General features: G+C 44.2%; 1 long non-coding RNA gene across 2 annotated transcripts in view; it reads right to left on the reverse strand.

Annotated features, from left to right (window-relative positions):
• The window catches only part of LOC135101134 (uncharacterized), a 209814-nt gene that overhangs the window by 115906 nt on the left and 74529 nt on the right, over positions 1-19379 (reverse strand). For both annotated transcript variants that reach the window (XR_010269054.1, XR_010269053.1), the window contains one exon: positions 14220-14265. This is a non-coding gene — a long non-coding RNA (uncharacterized LOC135101134). The remainder of the gene's footprint in view (positions 1-14219; positions 14266-19379) is intronic.

The following is a 19379-nucleotide window of genomic DNA, read 5'->3' on the forward strand; positions in this document are numbered from 1 at the left end:
ACTGAAAACTCAAAGAAACTGGCCAAAGCATTTCTCACAACAAACATTATTGGGATGCCACACACACACACACAAAAAAATTATAAATAAATTAATAAAATAAAATAAAATAAAATAAATAAATAAATAAACAAAATAAATAAATAAAATGCCTTCACCTTACCAGCTTTTTCTGTGTGTGTGTGTATGTGTGTGTGTGTGTGTGTGTGTGTGTGTAGTCCTCCCCCTCCTCTAATCCTCGTCCTTTCTCCTTCATCTCCTCCTTTATTTTCTTTCTTTCATTGTATTCTATTATAGCCCTTTGTTTATGGATTACACTCCACTGCGTTGTGTACGTGCATACGTGTGTGTGTGTGTGTGTGTGTGTGTGTGTATGACAAGGTGGGGCAGGGCAGCACAGGCAGTCAGTTCAGCTCAGCACACTCTTCGGTCTCCTCAGATCGCGCTGGGTAAACAGTGGCGCAAAAACATCGGGTATTCAAGCCTGGGTACGGACACGAGGCTCAGACGCACGCCAGTCATCGCCAATAAACACAACGTTAAAATTAAAACTGGACCACCACGTACGAATGAGCCATAACATCTGTGAGATCTCCTTTAAGCCCATTTCACTACAAATATGAGCCTCAATTCCTTCTCCCTCCTCCTCCTCCTCCTCGTGTTTCTCCTTCTCCTCTTTCCGCCACACTACCGTTCTCATCTCCGATTATCACATGTCAATCAGATCTATGGGTTTCCTTTTCTGTTTGTGGGTAAAGGGAAGAAATCAGACACGTCATCTGTGGGGCAGTGACCTGAGCGTCCCGGAGTGTGTGTGGCGTGACGCTGAGAGAGAGGGGAAGCTGGGGGAGGGAAAGGAAAGGAGGGTGAGGTATAGCACACTAACATTTCGAGGTTGGGAGGAGAGGAAAAGAGTAACGAAGATAAGGGCGAAGGAGAGGAGAAAAGGGAATGGGTGACAGAGAAGAGATGAAAAAAAAGGGAGATATATAGAGGATTGACAAAGAATAAAAGCGAAGAGAGAGAGAAATACGAAGATGGGTAATAAAAGGATGACCAATGCAAATGATTAAGTGAAGGAAGAAACGAGAAGTAAGAGAATGAACAAATCATAAAGAAATTGAGAAAGTCAAAATGGAAGATGAGAAAGTTAGAGAAACAATAAAGGAAATTTGAAGAACACTTATTATATGAGAGAGAGAGAGAGAGAGAGAGAGAGAGAGAGAGAGAGAGAGAGAGAGAGAGAGAGAGAGAGAGAGAGAGAGAGAGAGAGAGAGAGAGAGAGAATGGGCCTAGACAAGAGGGTGTAAGGTATGTTGATGCTTAGGAGAGATAACAGATGCTGAGGGCCTGAGTTTAGAGTAATGATGGCCCCAGATGGAGGAAAGAAGAAGAAGAAGAAGAAGAAGAAGAAGAAGAAGAAGAAGAAGAAGAAGAAGAAGAAGAAGAAGAAGAAGAAGAAGAAGAAGAAGAAGAAGAAGAAGAAGAAGAAGAAGAAGAAGAAGAAGAAGAAGAAGAAGAAGAAGAAGAAGAAGAAGAAGAAGAAGAAGAAGAAGAAGAAGAAGAAGAAGAAGAAGAAGAAGAAGAAGAAGAAGAAGAAGAAGAAGAAGAAGAAGAAGAAGAAGAAGAAGAAGAAGAAGAAGAAGAAGAAGAAGAAGAAGAAGAAGAAGAAGAAGAAGAAGAAGAACAACAACAACAACAACAACAACAACAACAACAACAACAACAACAACAACAACAACAACAACAACAACAACAACAACAACAACAACAACAACAACAACAACAACAACAACAACAACAACAAACAGCAAAAGGTATGGAGGCGAAGAGGGTAGGAGGGATAGGAAGAGGAAGAGGAAGAGGAAGAGCAAGCGGATGTGAGATCAGAAAGATTAGCGTAGGCAAACCTGACGGGCGGAGGAAGAGTGAAGGAAACGCCAAACTAAATGACACCAAGACGAAGTGAATGCATTAAAGGAAAGAAATAACAACTTTGTCACGGCAATTACTTCCTTCACTTTTGCAGTCTTAAGCATATTTATATTAATGAATACTGAAGGCAGGTTAATGGGAGTGCAAGGAATGAGAGAAAAGAAAATAGTGAAGGTAAGAAACGAAGGGAGAAGGGGGAAGGAAACAGAGGAGGAGTACAGGGGAAAGGTATACAACTGTGGATACAAAGAATGAGAAAGAGAAGAAAAGAGAAAGGTAAGAAATGAAGGAACTTAGTAAAAAAGAATGAAAAGAAGAGAAGAGGAGGAACAGTGAGGAAAAATAGTATTGTAGATGCAAGAAGAAAGAAGGAAAGAAGGTGGGAAACAAGGGAGTGATTGGAAAGAAAGTAAGAAAGAGAAGGAAGAAAGAGAGGAAAAATGAAGCAAAGACAAGAATGAAGAGGAGAAAGAAATGGAGAAAGAAGTCAGCAGTGTGAAAAGAAAGAGAAAGAAACAAAAAGAAATATAAAAGAACGAAGGAAGGAGTAGCAAAGGAAGGGCATGGAAGAAAGAGTGCAATGGAAAGAGGAGAGAAGAAGACGGGAGAAGAATCCACAGTGTCATGAGTAGCTGGTTGAGTGGAGAGGTGCTACAAAATATTGACATTCGCTTTTTCCTTTCGATAAGATTCTGCTCAAGTGTGTGTGTGTGTGTGTGTGTGTGTGTGTGTGTGTGTGTGTGTGTGTGTGTGTGTGTGTGTGTGTGTGTGTGTGTGTGTGTGTGTGTGTGTGTGTGTGTGTGTGTGTGTGTGTGTGTGTGTGTGTGTGTGTGTGTGTGTTTTGTACTGAAATACGTAAGATGGATGAAAATAGGAGAAAACTACAAGATATTAATATTTCACTACACTAATCTTCCTTATTTCTACAATTAATATTTAGGTGCATAACTTTATTTTATTCTCATTATATATTCTTTTACAATTTTGCTTCCACACACGCAAAAAAAAAAAGATCTTTGTAAGTGAACCTTCCCTGCACTCCTGAACACACACACACACACACACACACACACACACACACACACACACACACACACACACGCGGACAAAAACTCAAATTAACACAACATACGTCAAAGCCCAAGGGAGCCAATTACAGGCGAGGCACCACCCGAGGGACGCTGTGATTGGCCAGGCCACATCATACGTCATCACCCCTCGCGCCCAAAAACAAACACGTCTAACAGTAGTAGTGGATTTTTCCTTCCCTTCCTCTCCCTTCCTTTTCCTTCCTTTCTCTTCTCTCTTTTTTCCCTTTATTACTAACATTTCCTTCTCTTACTTCTTGTATTTTATCCTCACTTTCTTTGTTTTACTTTTTCTTTAACATTCCTATCTCTTCCCTTCCCATTTTTTCCTTCATTTATTTTCACCAATTTGTTTTTTTTTCCTTTAATTTTCCCTATTCTATTTTACCCTCCTTTCCCTTCAATTATTTCGTCTTCATTTACTGCACTTCCACCAATTTTCCTTCCTCCCTTCCACCTTTTACTGATCCTAACTTCTCCCACTTTTCCCCTCTTTTATTCGTACCCTCTTGCCTTCCCCTTCATCTCACCCCTTGCTCCTCTTACCTTTCGCTTCCTCCCTACCCTGCTTTTCCCTCGAACCTTCACTTCCGCCTTCACTCTCTTTCAATTTCTTCTCCCGTAACTCTTCCCCCCTATTACCTCTTTCCCCTCTTATCTCATCCTTCACAATCTTTCCCTTTAATCCTTCACCCTTTTACCTTCCCTTCCCCCTCTCCTGTTTCTCTCCATTTTCTTTCCTTATATACTTTATGTTTCCTCCCTCATTACCGTCCCTCTACTCATTTCCCTCCTTCCTCCCTCACCCCTCGAGCACCCTTTTCCCTCCTGCCCTCATTCCCATTCTCTCCCATCCCTTATCCCCCCTCCCCAACCACCACCACCGGCACCACCACAACATATGGAGATTAGGAAACAAAAGAGCTGGAATGTTAACAAGGGCACTTTAAAAGGGGAAGGAAAATTCAATTCTAGCATCGCACTGGATAGGGAAGGAGGCTGAGGTGGGAGGACACTCAATGGCCAATAGGCTGAACAATAGAAGAATTTTTTTCAGAAAGCGTTCCCGAACCCCGACGTATAGGCCTACCTACCATGGCACGGCCTCTAAAAGGCTGCTGGGGTCATTGGGTGAGGCCGGGAGGGAGGGAGGGAGGGAGGGAGGGAGGAAGGGGGAATTATGGGTCTCTCTCTAATGACACGCTAAGTGGACCTTGTGATGACCAAACTCTTCTCTCTGCCTAGATTATCTTCTTATTTCTCTTACTCTTCCTCCTTTGATATTACGAAATACTTCTTTATCGTCCCATTCCAAGCCTTGTACACGTGACCCACATCCACCACCACCACGACCACCACCACCACCACCGTAGCCGCCGCCGCCAAACGTCCATGAATCCGCCGTTAGGAGTCGCTGGTACAAAGGTATTTGACGTTTATTTGCATGGATGGGATGGAGCTCATTTTTCCTCCTTTGTAAGCAGTGACTCCATAGCGGGTCTTGTCTGTCTCCTGGCCGCGGGGCGAGGGCGGCCACGAGGTGATGGGATGCGGGAGGCGGCCTGAGGGACTGAAAGGTGACGGGAAAAAATTGAGATGATAGAGGGAAACAGAGTAGATGAGGTGGTATGCGAAACTAACCTCTACAATTAGAAGGAGATTAACGCGACGATCATTAGGAAAGAAATACGGCCAGGGAAGAAAAAAATGTAAATACGATGAGATGAACGTAGAGAATACCAAAAGATAAAAGATGCAAGAGAAAAAAAAATAATAATAAATACACGAACGCAACGGATGAAAAAAAAAAGAAAGAAAATGTAAGAGAAGAAAGTCATAGGAAATTGAACCTGACAAATCCATAACAAGAAATGCGGCAAAAATATAAACTAAACAAATGAATATACTAAAAAGAAATAAAGTAAACAAACACCAAAAACGTCAGAGAGAGAGAGAGAGAGAGAGAGAGAGAGAGAGAGAGAGAGAGAGAGAGAGAGAGAGAGAGAGAGAGAGAGAGAGAGAGAGAGAGAGAGAGAGAGAGAATATAAAAACAAGACACGAAAGATATAAGCCAAGTAACAACCTCAAATTCTCAATCTTAACTCCATAAAACACATTCTCGCTGCGTATTGATGCTTACACAAAATCAAGGAGGAAAATTTTCTTGCCTAACACACGCAAGGAAACCAAATAGTGCACTTCGACACAAGCCAGCGAGCATATGTATCTTAAGGCGAAGGAGGAGCTTTAGCGTGCTCCCATAACCAGAGAGAGAGAGAGAGAGAGAGAGAGAGAGAGAGAGAGAGCTTCCGGGTTGGGTTAGGGGACGGGAGGTGGATGGGAGGTAGACAACAACACGGAAAAGATACGGGTGATAAGTGTGTGTGTGTGTGTGTGTGTGTGTGTGTGTGTGTGTGTGTGTGTGTGTGTGTGTGTGTGTGTGTGTGTGTGACGTGATAGAGGTGAATGTGGGCGGGAGGGTGACGATCAAGGCTATATACCTGCTGGGAAAGGGTTAAGGAAGGCAGGTGGGAGTGACTGAGGGATGCAGGTGAGGTGAGGGTTGAAGGTTGAAGGTTGGGGAAGGCAGGGAGAAGTTTAGGATAGAGGAGGAGGAGGAGGAGAAGGAAGAGAAAGAGGAGGAGGAGGAGGAGGGGTAAGGAGGAGAGGAGGGAGGGGTGTGCACGTGTAAGTACGGCGGTGAAATATCAATACCGATGCACCTGGACACTGGTTTCCCACACGGCTGAGTGATCACCTGAGCTTCCGTGCGGCTCTCTATAACCCGCCGGAGAAAAATAGTCCCTTGGATAATTCAGTTAAACGAGAAGTGTTCGCCGGACTGAGCCACGACCTTAGCGCCACGTGGCATAAGGGCGACGATGCCTTAACTCCATGTCTTATGCAGGTCGCCCTCATCGACTGAGCCTGAACTGCCTTGGAAATGGTTATCCTTCCCTCCCCTTCCCCCTCCGTCTCTCCCTCTCTACTACCTCCATTTCCCTCCCGGCCTGTCTCCCTCCTTCCCACCCTCGCCATCACCGTCTATTATTTCTTCTATAAGTTTGGCCAGACCCGCCCCGGCTTATTGATCTCGTAATACATGCAATAGATTAATAGGGCGAGGTGATGAATGGAAGGAGAGTGGCGGCAGGGATAGCGCGAAGACCGGATGATCGACCGTGAGTGTGTGTGTGTGTGTGTGGGCAAGTACATGTACTCGTATGTATTTATTTATCGATAGCAGTTTTGCCAAGATAAAAGGAGACAGTCGGAAGGGGAGAAATGCATGTATGTATGTACTGTATGTATGTATGAGTGTATGAATGCATATGAATGTGTATGTGCAACGGTATGGTTAAGTTAGGATAGGTGTGTGTGTGTGTGTGTGTGTGTGTGTGTGTGTGTGTGTGTGTGTGTGTGTGTGTGTGTGTGTGTGTGTGTGTGTGTGTGTGTGTGTGTGTGTGTGTGTGTGTGTGTGTGTGTGTGTGTGTGTGTGTGTGTGTGTGTGTGTGTGTGTGTGTGTGTGTGTGTGTGTGTGTGTGTGTGTGTGTGTGTGTGTGTGTGTGTGTGTGTGTGTGTGTGTGTCCACTAGGTTTTCACGCACGAGCTACAATAAAGATTGGGCACAAAAAAGGGTGAGGGGAACACCAATGAAATGTTTGCCTAACGATAAAGAATAAATTATCAAACATCTCGTATGCTTCCCTTTGCTGGATACCAATCTGCATATATGATCCGAGGCTAAATCTTAAATCTTGGCACATATACTCCACACACACACACACACACACACACACACACACACACAGCAGGGGCGGGGGGCCAAGAAACACACACGAACCAGGATAAACACACACTTAAGCGCCCGTTCCTTTTTGCGTTTTGTGTTTATTGTTTAACCTTTTAAGGGATGGCGGCTCACATGCCCTTCCGCGGGATGATGGGCGCGATGGGGCGAGGAGGCAACCATGGTGTTTCGCCTCTGATTGTACGCCGTTAAAATCAGACTTTTATCCATGTGCTCTGATATCACACACACACACACACACACACACACACGAATCGAAGTCAGTAAAGTTACATACTACCTCCTTAATAACCACCTGATTTGCTATCACCACCACCACCAACCACCACCACCACTACTACTACCACCATAGTGACCAGCGTCGATAAGCCAAGCACATATTGTACACATGCAGCATTTCTATCACACTTTCTTATTTATTCCCGCACTTGCACAAAAGAAACAGCAGGCCATGAGTCAGGCTGGAATGGCAACGCTGAGAGATTGAGTGAAGCCAACAACCACTCCCTCTCTCTCTCCCTCTCTCACTCCCTCTTCCTCTCTCTCCCTCTCTCTCTACCCAGAAAGTGCAGGTGGCAGCGGCACTAAGTCCTGTGATCACCAATGCTCTCTTCCGTCAAAGGTCCCGACTCAGAACTTCCCAGAAATCGAAGCCACCATCGACCCTGACTTGAGAGGAATCAAACCACCTGCTCCTTCCTTCTGCACCACTCACTTCTTCCCTCCGCTCTTACCCCTCCTTCACTCCCTTCTTCCGCCTTCCTTTCTTTTTCGTCCAACTTCCTTTCTTTCGCCTATCTGTTCTGAAGTCGAGTACGTATTGCTGTCTTCGTTTTCTTACCTCCTCCTCCTCCTCCTCCTCCTCCTCCTCCTCCTCCACCTCCTCCTCCTCATCATTTTCTTCCCCTTAAAGAAGCAGTAGTTAAGTAGTGTGCACAGAGTCCTCGAAGCGCCTCTCCACCTCTTAAGGAAGAGTGATGAATGGAAAATTTAATGATGATCCGGTACCTTGGTTTCCCTGAATTTCTCTCTCTCTCTCTCTCTCTCTCTCTCTCTCTCTCTCTCTCTCTCTCTCTCTCTCTCTCTCTCTCTCTCTCTCTCTCTCTCTTCTTACCTATCTATCTATCTATCTATCTATCTATCTATCTGTCCATCTATCTATCTACTTATCTACCTACCTCTCTCTCTATATCTACCAATCTATTTATCATTCTATCTATCTATCCTTATCTAATGTCTATCTATCTACGTATCTATTTATTTATCTATCTATGTCTACCCTCTCTTCTTGCTGGACATCACCGCCACCAAGGACACTTTGGAGGAGCACCGCCACCAAGAATCAAGCCTGGGAGTCAATAGCGCCACGTGTCAGGTTTACGCGCATTGAATTCACGATTCCCTTTTAACTCTGAACGGACAGGCGGGCAAGGACGAGGTAACGAGAGGAAAGACGCAAAGAAAAATCCCTCTTGTGCTTTGTTACAAGGGGACGGACATGTAATCTAACCATTCCGAAAAAAAAAGAAGTATTTTAACAGTGATCAGAAAGAAGAGCCCCGCGTTGGTTATCTCATGCCCTTGGGAGACTATTAATCCTGAAGGCGGTGACGGAGAGGCTGACGGAGAGGATGGCGGAGGGGTGCAGGTATACTGTTAGTTACTTGGATGTCTTTTTGTGTCGCTCCTGGTTAAAATCTTCAGGGGCAGGGTCACACTTACTGGCTATGGCCCTTAAGTCTTCCTGTCCATGATTCTCTCTCTCTCTCTCTCTCTCTCTCTCTCTCTCTCTCTCTCTCTCTCTCTCTCTCTCTCTCTCTCTCTCTCTCTCTCTCTCTCTCTCTCTCTCCGTGCTCGCTAATTTATGAACGCCTTATCTCCATCCGCCTTTCTGTCCGTCACACTTTCGCCACTCAAGGTTAGGGAGGACACCATACCTGTCACCAGCACACCCTCACCGCACTCAAGGACGCCAGCGGACAAAAGAGATGCTCAGTGTGTGAATCCTCAAATTGTTCGAGAGAATGCGACTCCTTGTATGTACTCCAGTGGTTCTCTTCCTTGTATATCTCGACAGGCACGTACGCACCACCACCTCCTCTAAGTAACCATCATGGAGCTATACAGTTATTTCAATGTTGTTTATAAACTTGTGAATGCTTCATAGTTTCTCCCTCCACTTGAATTTTTGAGAGGTTTCCTGACGGTGATGCGGTCGTTGCTCAGTCCAGGTAGATAAGGTTACACAAGAGGGAAGCTGCACACTCCTGCCTGCCGGGTCGTGTGCATACTGAGAGGGCCACTGACGGCTGACGAGACGCCGTATCCCGCTGGGGCAGGTCTCTGACGAGGCCACCCGCGAGGTCGCTCTGCCCACTCGCCCCAATCAGTGCGGCTACAAAAGTTCACCTCACACGTATAAGGTAAGATTCAGAAATTACGTACACAGTGCTGCGCGTTGCCTCGATGCTTGACTCTGTCTCTTTGGCCTCTGAGTCTGTGGTGATCCTTACCTCTGGGCACGCGAGCTTCGACATCCGGTTACCGCAATTCATGAGTAGGTTAACCCAAAGCTCTGTCATTTGCATCAGGTGACACCTGGAATACAGACGCCATGAAACATACGCTTGGTTATACATAGTGAAATATTATGTGAAGTGGGTGACCGGCGACAATGCAAGTTTTCACGACGCAAGCTCCATATTTCGTTGTTCTCACTGCTGAGTTCCTGGGGTATCGAAGAGCATTAACCTTTCCTGGACACTCTCTATGCATAACCTGTTTTCTTTTTCGTTTACCTTTCAAGACAAACATTACAATAACGTCAATTAAGTCATATTTATTTCGTACAATGTCGCTGCCTGTTATTTCAATTTCATCTCGTGTTTGCTGTTTCCGGTCCTTGCCGCCACTGGCAGTCTTTTTTCTTTCTAATTTCACAAACAGCAGATACAATAACTATTTCCAATCAGACTTCATGCTGCAATTTTCTACACCCCGAAGGGATTTCCGGTTCATATTTACATATCAGCATTAATACTACAACAGCTGCAACATACCAGCATGAATTTGCCTGAAGGAAAATAATAACAAAGGTGCATAAAAGTGTTCGGGTGATCAAGCGCAACTACCAAACAAGACAATGAGGCCAGCCACAAAATCCCTCTCAGTTGTTTCGCGCATCTAGTCAAAAAAGATACTCCTTCACTAAACAAAAGACAAGGTCTCGGTATCGATGCTGAGAAACCTTCATTCTATCACCAAGCTGGGACTCGAAGCCTCCTCCTCCTCCTCCTCCTCTTCCTCTTCTGTTTCCCTTTTCCTCCACTCACGCACTCCACGTAGCCTCGTAATCAGTCCCCAGCCACCTGGGCGGGATAACGGAACCTCCACGGGGAAGTAGAACAACCTATAGTCTCGCCAGTCACCTTTATCATATAAGCAGACGTGTATTAAAAAACACCCGAGTGGGTTTAGCATTAATCGCTTGGTTCTCGCCCCTCCGCGCCGAGATACGGGTCTCCTCCTCCTCCTCCTCCTCCTCCTCCTCCTGCTCTTCATTACCTCCCAGCGCCACTAAGGTCTCGCCTCCCCCTCAGGCTCGAACCACTTGATAGATCTTTAAGCCTTAATGGCCCCCTTGGAGTCCCGTCCCACGTGGCAGGTTGTTGCGTCATAAGTCTACGAAGCGTAATTACCATCTGGACTGTTAAAGACACGGGGCACGCTAGGAGGGTTAGGGGCACCACCACCGAGGAGAATGAGAGGCCCGAGGTCGGCGAAGAAAGGAGGGAACGAAGGATGAAAGGAGGGACGGTGGGGAGAAAGGGATCGCGAAGGGAGGAAGGGTAACAAGGCTGAAGAGGGATAACAAATAGAAGACGGTAAGAGAATGGAGAGGATGAACGTTTGTCTACTCGTTTCTCTCTCTCTCTCTCTCTCTCTCTCTCTCTCTCTCTCTCTCTCTCTCTCTCTCTCTCTCTCTCTCTCTCTCTCTCTCTATATATATATATATATATATATATATATATATATATATATATATATATATATATATATATATATATATATATATATATATATATATATATTAATTTAAAATGAAGATGGGAAATATTAAGAGAAGCGAATTCCACCAATGTAAAATAAAATAAATTAAAACAGTAGTAAATGCTTAACCTTGAAGTGGAAAAGCGTTTCACAAGCATTCGCCTCCTTCTGCTTCTGCCCTTCCCCCATTGCCTAGCCTCCACCTATGCGATTACCTGCCTTTAAAATGTATAAATGTATGAACTGAAAGAAAGAAACATTTAAACATGACATCCTAATTAACTTTGCCAGCTGTTTTTTTTTTCATTTCTGAAATTACATATAAGATCTCACTCAAATACCAGTTAAAATCAATAATATGCTATTTACACACGTTATTAAATATTTTTTTCTTGCATATGCGAAATTTCCTGTTAACTGTAATTCTTTTCTCTTTTTTTTTCAGCATAGAGTTTCACCAACCTTTTTCTTTCTTCACTTCTTAATAAAACTTTTCTCCTCTCACTCTTTCTTCGCACTGCCGTCGTTCCTTCCTTCTTTCATTCCACACCCGCTGGTTACCGGGCGGCCATTCCTCTTCTTTTCAATTCCTTGGCCAAACGAGGACACAACCAGTTCCACTTTCCCTCCCCTCCACTTCTTCCCCATTCACCTTTATCAGCCTCCATTCTTCCCACGCCTTTCAATCAACGTTCACCTTTAATCTACTCCATCTTATCCTTCCCTTTAATTTTCACTCCCTTTATTTTCATTCCTTTCTCGTTAGGCTTCGGTTTTTCTCTCCCCACCTCACCATTCTGATATTTATTACAATCCTTATGCACTACGCTGTTTTTTTCTTTTTTACATTCTTTATTTTTTTTCTACGTATTCCGGATCTATATTTCTTGCTTATTTATCGTTCAATGACTCAATTTTTTTGCTTCGTTTTGTCATTAGCAATTCTGAGGGAGGAGGAGGAGGAGGAAGAGGAGGAGGAGGAGGAGGAGGAAGAAAAGGAGAAAGTATATGTATTCCTCTCTCTCTCTCTCTCTCTCTCTCTCTCTCTCTCTCTCTCTCTCTCTCTCTCTCTCTCTCTCTCTCTCTCTCTCTCTCTCTCTCTCTCTCTTTGTACACAAATCTTGATTAATGATTATTTACTTCCTAGCTCCACCTAATGCAGCAAAAAAAAACACAACACCTGTCCTACTCTTTCCTATACACATACTAACACCCTCCCTACATGTACCCAAGCTTTCCCTACACACACACACACACACACACACACACACACACACACACACACACACACACACACACACACACACACACGTCTATCCCGACACCCTTACCGCAGATACCAATCGTCCCCTGACACACACTTACACACACACACACACACACACACACACACACACACACACACACACACACACACACACACACACACACACACACACATAGAGAATGCTTTCCCGGCGCCTCCTCCCAAGATAAGCTGTCGTATCTGCCCCCTTACACATACCTAATGCACATATATACACCTCCCTATGCTGTCCCCGCCCGCCACACTGACGCACGCACGTTGACACTGACACACATTGACACACATTGACACACACACACACACACACACACACACACACACACACACACACACACACACACACACACACACACGTGCACATAGACAGAAGTAAAGATATCCGGAATGGGGTAAAGAAAGAGGTGATAGTGGGTTGGAGTGTGCCTTAACTGAAGAAATAGGTTGGATAAATATAGACATGTAGAAGGGACCGCTTTAGTGTAGTTCAAACGCTTTATAGGATAACTGAGTAAACACACACACACACACACACACATACACACACACAATGTACCAAATCAAACAGCAAACTCTCTCTCTCTCTCTCTCTCTCTCTCTCTCTCTCTCTCTCTCTCTCTCTCTCTCTCTCTCTCTCTCTCTCTCTCTCTCTCTCTCTCTCTCTCTCTCTATCCATAACACATCCTAATATCCCCCACACAGAGACAACCATACGGCTCCTAGACACACCCACCACCAGCACTACCACCACCACCACCACCATACACTTATCTTTTAGAACCTCCTCTCTCACTCTCTCTCCTCCACACCCACCTAACCCATCCCACTTCCCGCCTTGCCCCTCTGACATCCCGGACCGTAACACCGCCAACCTACGGCACATATGTTACACAGCCTCCGCCCTCCTTCACCTAAAACCCAAACGACACTTGGACGTGCGTTCTCTGGCTATAATGACTCCTTAAACTCTTGTTCTTTAAATGCCTCTGTGCTTCAAAATAGCCGAGTGGAGAGGACGACCATGTTGCCACCTAAAAAGGGCGAGTGTATAGGAGTTATAGGAGAAGTTATAGGAGTAAACGAAACTCGTTGTGAAGGAGTAAAGAGAGAGAAAAAAGGGTGAGGGCGTAGGAAGAGGAGAGAGGGAGAGAGATAGAGAGAAAGAGAGGAGTCATGGGTTCAGGTTATAGGGCAAAGGAGAGGTAGGGAGAGAGAGAGAGAGAGAGAGAAGGGAGGTGCGTACAGGGGAACGGGATAGGATAGGGAGGGAAGGATAGGGAAGGAAGGAGAAGGAGTAAAGGAGGGGCGAGGTCATGGGTCCAGGCGAGCGAGGGTGTGGTGGAGTGAGGCGAAGGATATGTGGTTTAGGGGCACGGGGGAAGGGAGGAAGGGGAAGAATAGGGGATGGAGTATGAGATAGGGAGACAAGAACGGTGACGCGGGATGAGGCGCTGTGAGTGTGGAATGAGAGAAAGCGTGTGTGTGTGTGTGTGTGTGTGTGTGTGTGTGTGTGTGTGTGTGTGTGTGTGTGTGTGTGTGTAAAAGTAAGGATGAGATAAAGAAAGACATTTGAGGAAATAAAGGAAGGAAGGAGAATGGGAAGAATGAGAGAGAGAGAGAGAGAGAGAGAGAGAGAGAGAGAGAGAGAGAGAGAGAGAGAGAGAGAGAGAGAGAGAGAGAGAGAGAGAGAGAGAGAGAGAGAGAGAGAGAGAAGGAAAGAATGGGGAAAGGGTAAAGGGTTAAGGACTAACGAAGACAGAGGCACTGGGAAAATATGAGAGAAAGTTGATTGTAATGAAAATTATGTATCGAAGTGTGTGTATCTACGCGGAGAGAGAGAGAGAGAGAGAGAGAGAGAGAGAGAGAGAGAGAGAGAGAGAGAGAGAGAGAGAGAGAGAGAGAGAGAGAGATCTAGGATATATATTTATGCCCACTAAATCTCACACAAGGGGAGAGGACCCAAATCTCGTACTATTAAATTAATTCACTAATCATTTGTTCCCAAGACAGAAAACGTAGCAGTAACACTCACCGCGACTCAGGCACGTCACAGCGGCGGGCAGTCAGGGGCCACACACCTGTAATGGGAATGTAAGGTGGCGTTAGTGATGAGGATGACAAATTGAAACTGACAAAATGGCTCAGAGACAAAGATGGAGAAATAGACACACACACACACACACAAAAAAAAAAAATATATATTATAAAAAATATATAAATAAATAAATAAATGAATAATAATTAGTAAATAAATGAAAAGGATAGAAAACTAAGCTTGTTAATGCTTGCTAACAACAACAACAACAACAACAACAACAACAACAACAACAACAAATACAGTAACAACAACAACAACAACAAATACAACAACAATAGCAAAAACAAAAAAAACAATAGCAATAATAATAATAATAATAATAATAATAATAATAAGAAGAAGAAGAAGAAGAAGAAGAAGAAGAAGAAGAAGAAGAAGAAGAAGAAGAAGAAGAAGAAGAAGAAGAAGAAGAAGAAGAAGAAGAAGAAGAAGAAGAAGAAGAAGAAGAAGAAGAAGAAGAAGAAGAAGAAGAAGAAGAAGAAGAAGAAGAAGAAGAAGAAGAAGAAGAAGAAGAAGAAGAAGAAGAAGAAGAAGAAGAAGAAGAAGAAGAAGAAGAAGAAGAAGAAGAAGAAGAAGAAGAAGAAGAAGAAGAAGAAGAAGAAGAAGAAGAAGAAGAAGAAGAAGAAGAAGAAGAAGAAGAAGAAGAAGAAGAAGAAGAAGAAGAAGAAGAAGAAGAAGAAGAAGAAGAAGAAGAAGAAGAAGAAGAAGAAGAAGAAGAAGAAGAAGAAGAAGAAGAAGAAGAAGAAGAAGAAGAAGAAGAAGAAGAAGAAGAAGAAGAAGAAGAAGAAGAAGAAGAAGAAGGATTTTTTCTTATTATTATTATTATCATTATTTCCTTCCATTTTTTTTTTTTTCACAAATAAGCACTCGTCATCATTCCTTGCTTTCTATCTTGTAGACAGTTTTAACAGTAATTAACAAATGCTTATCTTTATTAGACATTATTCTGACATTTTTTCTCATTCCTTCATTTCCCTTGACTGAATTTTATGTAAACTTTTTTTTGGTTACATCCCTCTGTGCCACTTGCAATCATGTACTTTCCAAAAAAAAATCTACACTATTCATTTACTAAAATCTTTTCTTACTTCCCACTTTAGTGTCTTTAGTCACAGAAATACACCTCTTCTTGTCTTTTCGCAAACATCCTCATCTTCTCCCTCTCCTTCTTCAACTTCCCACCATCTTCCTTCATCTTCCTTTGAGACCCTTCCCCTCCCGCGCTGCTTCCCACAACTCTCAAAAACACTTCATTTCGTGGCAGCGCCGAGGCAGAACTTGTGCACAGAAGGGGCTTTCATCGAGTGGCTGTGACGTGCACCTGTCCCATTGGAGCACACCTGTCCTGGTTTATATCACTCTTAATCACAAGGCAACGCAAACTTTGGAGGTTCCGAAACGAGGACCAACGACGCCCTTCCACTCACTCCCCAAACTTCTTGATATCAAAGTGCATTGCCAAGAATATACTCGTCACAAATAACCTTAAAGACCGCCACACTCTTCTCTCTCTCTCTCTCTCTCTCTCTCTCTCTCTCTCTCTCTCTCTTGCTGTTGCCTGTCTTTCCTGACGGCACCAACACATTCCTCCTCCATCCCTATCCCTCCTCCTCTCCCTCCCTCCTCTCCCTTCCTCCTCTCCCATTTCTTCCTTCTCTACGTAGCTGTCCTTTTCCACTATCTTTCTATCTCTACTTTCTTCTCATACTTTCTCCTGCTCCTCCTCTTTCTCCTTTCGTTCTCGTCCTCAGTGTCCTCCTCCTCCTCCTCCTCCTCCTCCTCCTTTGCTGAACTTTACGTACAAGATAAATGCCGCCGTAAAATCGGTAAGCCATCACAAATCAGAGCGCGTTTGTGTGTTCTTGTGATTTAAAACACTTGTGGGAGGTGGGAACGTAAGTGGGTCGAGTCGGGGTGACGGCGATGCAAAGTTTGTGAAGTGGTGTGTGCATGCAAGCAAAGAGGCAGGCATAGAGGGAGAGAGGGAGAGATGAAGGGAAGGAAGGAAGGAAGGAAGGAAGGAAGGAAGGAAGGAAGGAAGGAAGGAAGGAAGGAAGGAAGGAAGGAAAAAAACACAAGGAAGGGAGGGAGGGAGGGAGGAAAGAAGGGAGGTAAGAAGTTAAGGTTGCAGGCAAGTGGTAAAGACAAGAAAGATGGAAGGAAGGAAGGAAGGAAGGAAGAAAAGGAACAAACGACGAAAGTCATAATAATTGCAAAGCATGAAATAATAAATTTAGGAAGTAAAAAAGAGGGAAAGTTGGAAGGAAGGAAGGAAGGAAATTAAAAAAAGTAACAAGTGAAAGTAAAAGTAAAAGTAATAGTAAGGAAGGAAGGAAGGAAGGAAGGAAGGAAGGAAGGAAGGAAGAAAGGGAGTAGGAAGCGAACGGAAGCATCTATAACCACAAAAAAATAAATAAATAGATAAAACAAAAAAAAATATAATAAAAAATAAATAAAAGTGAAGTAATTAAGGAAGAGTGAGAGAGAGAGAGAGAGAGAGAGAGAGAGAGAGAGAGAGAGAGAGAGAGAGAGAGAGAGAGAGAGAGAGAGAGAGAGAGAGGGCTGCATGAGTAAGGAATGAACACGAAGGAACAAAGTCTCTAGGACCGATAACTCACAGGAGAGGTGTACGCGTTACAGTGGTGGAGGAGGAGGAGGAGGAGGAGGAGGAGGATGAGGATAATGGGTTCGCACTTTGGTATTTAAGATTATGTATCATTGGAGAACGACCTGGAATTAAAAGGCATAACGAAGACCTAGTGAATTGCCGAGATGAATAGTTAATACCACACATTTGAAGGGGCCGATGAATGCATACACACACACACACACACACACACACACACACACACACACACACACACACACACACACACACACACACACACACACACACACACACACACACGTACACGTACACAGGCGGATGCGCTTCTGAGAAATGAAATCTGTGAAGTATTGCGCAGTGTGTTACAGATGTTGCAATGCTACTGGTGAAAACATTAATAGCGGGAATCGTATGAACAAACTGAAATATATTATAATTACAAAATCTTGTCGAGTACGTGTTATGTGTAAACATGGGGAACATTACATAAGTAGTGCTGGTTGTAATAGTAACAGTAATAAAAATAGTAGTGGTAGTGGAATATGTAGTTGCAGTAACTGTTGTTGTTGATAATTTATCCATACTGTTGCTGAAACAATAAATAAAAAATTAAAAGAAATTAAAAGAAAAAGAAAATAAGAGCATGAAAAGAAAGAAGAAAGAGAACGAGAAATAAGAAAACGAAATCCAAGTAAAAAGGTAATGTAAACAAGAGCATGAAGATAAGAACAATCACACACACACACACACACAATATATATATATATATATATATATATATATATATATATATATATATATATATATATATATATATATATATATATATATATATATATATATTACACATACATATACACATACGAGTATATACACACACAAACAGACAGAGAGAGAGAGAGAGAGAGAGAGAGAGAGAGAGAGAGAGAGAGAGAGAGAGAGAGAGAGAGAGAGAGCCCGGAGCCATGTTTGTTTACTGTCGACGAAAGTGCAGACGAACGGCTTTGCGTGTGTGACGGGGTGCGCTCAAGAAATTGTCGATTTTCAGAAAGTTGACGAAAGTTGACGAAAATGTACTAGTGTGACGGCGCCTTAACCAAGAGAGAGAGAGAGAGAGAGAGAGAGAGAGAGAGAGAGAGAGAGAGAGAGAGAGAGAGAGAGAGAGAGAGAGAGAGAGAGAGAGAGAGAGAGAGAGAGAGAGAGACCGGACATGAGTGGTGTTGTCCTTGCGAGGGTCCGGCAGGAACTCCCTGGACGAAAGCAAACACAAAAAAACGCCAAAGGACTTCACCAACTGTCACAACACCACTACCACCACCACCACCACCACCACGTGACCCTCTGTATCCTGTGGCGCGTCACCACCAACCTACTGGAACTGATGGTGGTGGTGGTGGTGGTAGTAGTAGTAGTAGTAGTAGTGGAGATGGTGGTGGTAGTGGCGGTGGTGGTGGTGAGAAAAGTTGAGCCAGAACAACAGGATCACGAATAAAGAAAAGCTGCAATAGCAGCAGCAACACCACGAACACCAGCACCTACACCACAGCCACCACCACTACCACCACCAACACCAACACCACCAGCACCAACACCAACACCTCCGGAAATCTTAAACCCACACTTAAACCCACCCTAAATAACTCAACGACCATCCACCACAGCAAAACCAAACACACTTTACTAACAAGACCAACCAACTTGCCGACTGACACACCGCTTGACTCCGCCGCCGCACTGGTTGGCATAAGAGGGACAGGTGCAAAGGAATGACGGAGGATACCACGAATAATATAACAGAACGCCCGCTTTGCTATTCACAGCCAATCACTCTTGGTGGGTCGAAACACCGCACCAGCATAACTAACACTAACTTGATACGGATAAACCCAAACATTACCTGTGACGCCTGAGTAAGGACCGGGAGAATGCGTGTGGATGTGGATAGGATAGATGGTGGTAGATGGGATGGGTGTGGATGACAGGGCGAACAGATGGGATGAGAATGGAAAGGGAGACGATGAGGAGGGTATGGAGAGGAACGACTGGGCTTGGCGGTAAATAGGAAGGTGATTGTAAGAGAGAGAGAGAGAGAGAGAGAGAGAGAGAGAGAGAGAGAGAGAGAGAGAGAGAGAGAGAGAGAGAGAGAGAGAGAGAGAGAGAGAGAGAGAGAGAGAGAGAGAGAGAGAGAGAGAGAGAGAGAGAGAGAGAGAGAGAGAGAGAGAGAGAGAGGTGAAAGGAGGGCGAGGATGGGAGGGCCGGAGGAATGAAGATTTCAAAAGAGTAGGAGTAGTAGGAGCAGTAAAGGGGTGGGTGAGTGAAGGGGATGGCAAAGCTGGGTGAGGTGAAGATGCAAGGTGCGGGGGCGAGGTTATCCAGGTGAGATGGGAAGATAGCAGGCAGGTGAGGGGTGAGTCGTGTGAGCTGATGAGACAGGTAACCAGAAGTGAGGGTGAGCCGGGTGAGTCATTAAGGTGAACAGGGAGAAG

This window comes from Scylla paramamosain, chromosome 6, assembly GCF_035594125.1.
Source record: "Scylla paramamosain isolate STU-SP2022 chromosome 6, ASM3559412v1, whole genome shotgun sequence".
NCBI lineage: Eukaryota > Metazoa > Arthropoda > Malacostraca > Decapoda > Portunidae > Scylla > Scylla paramamosain.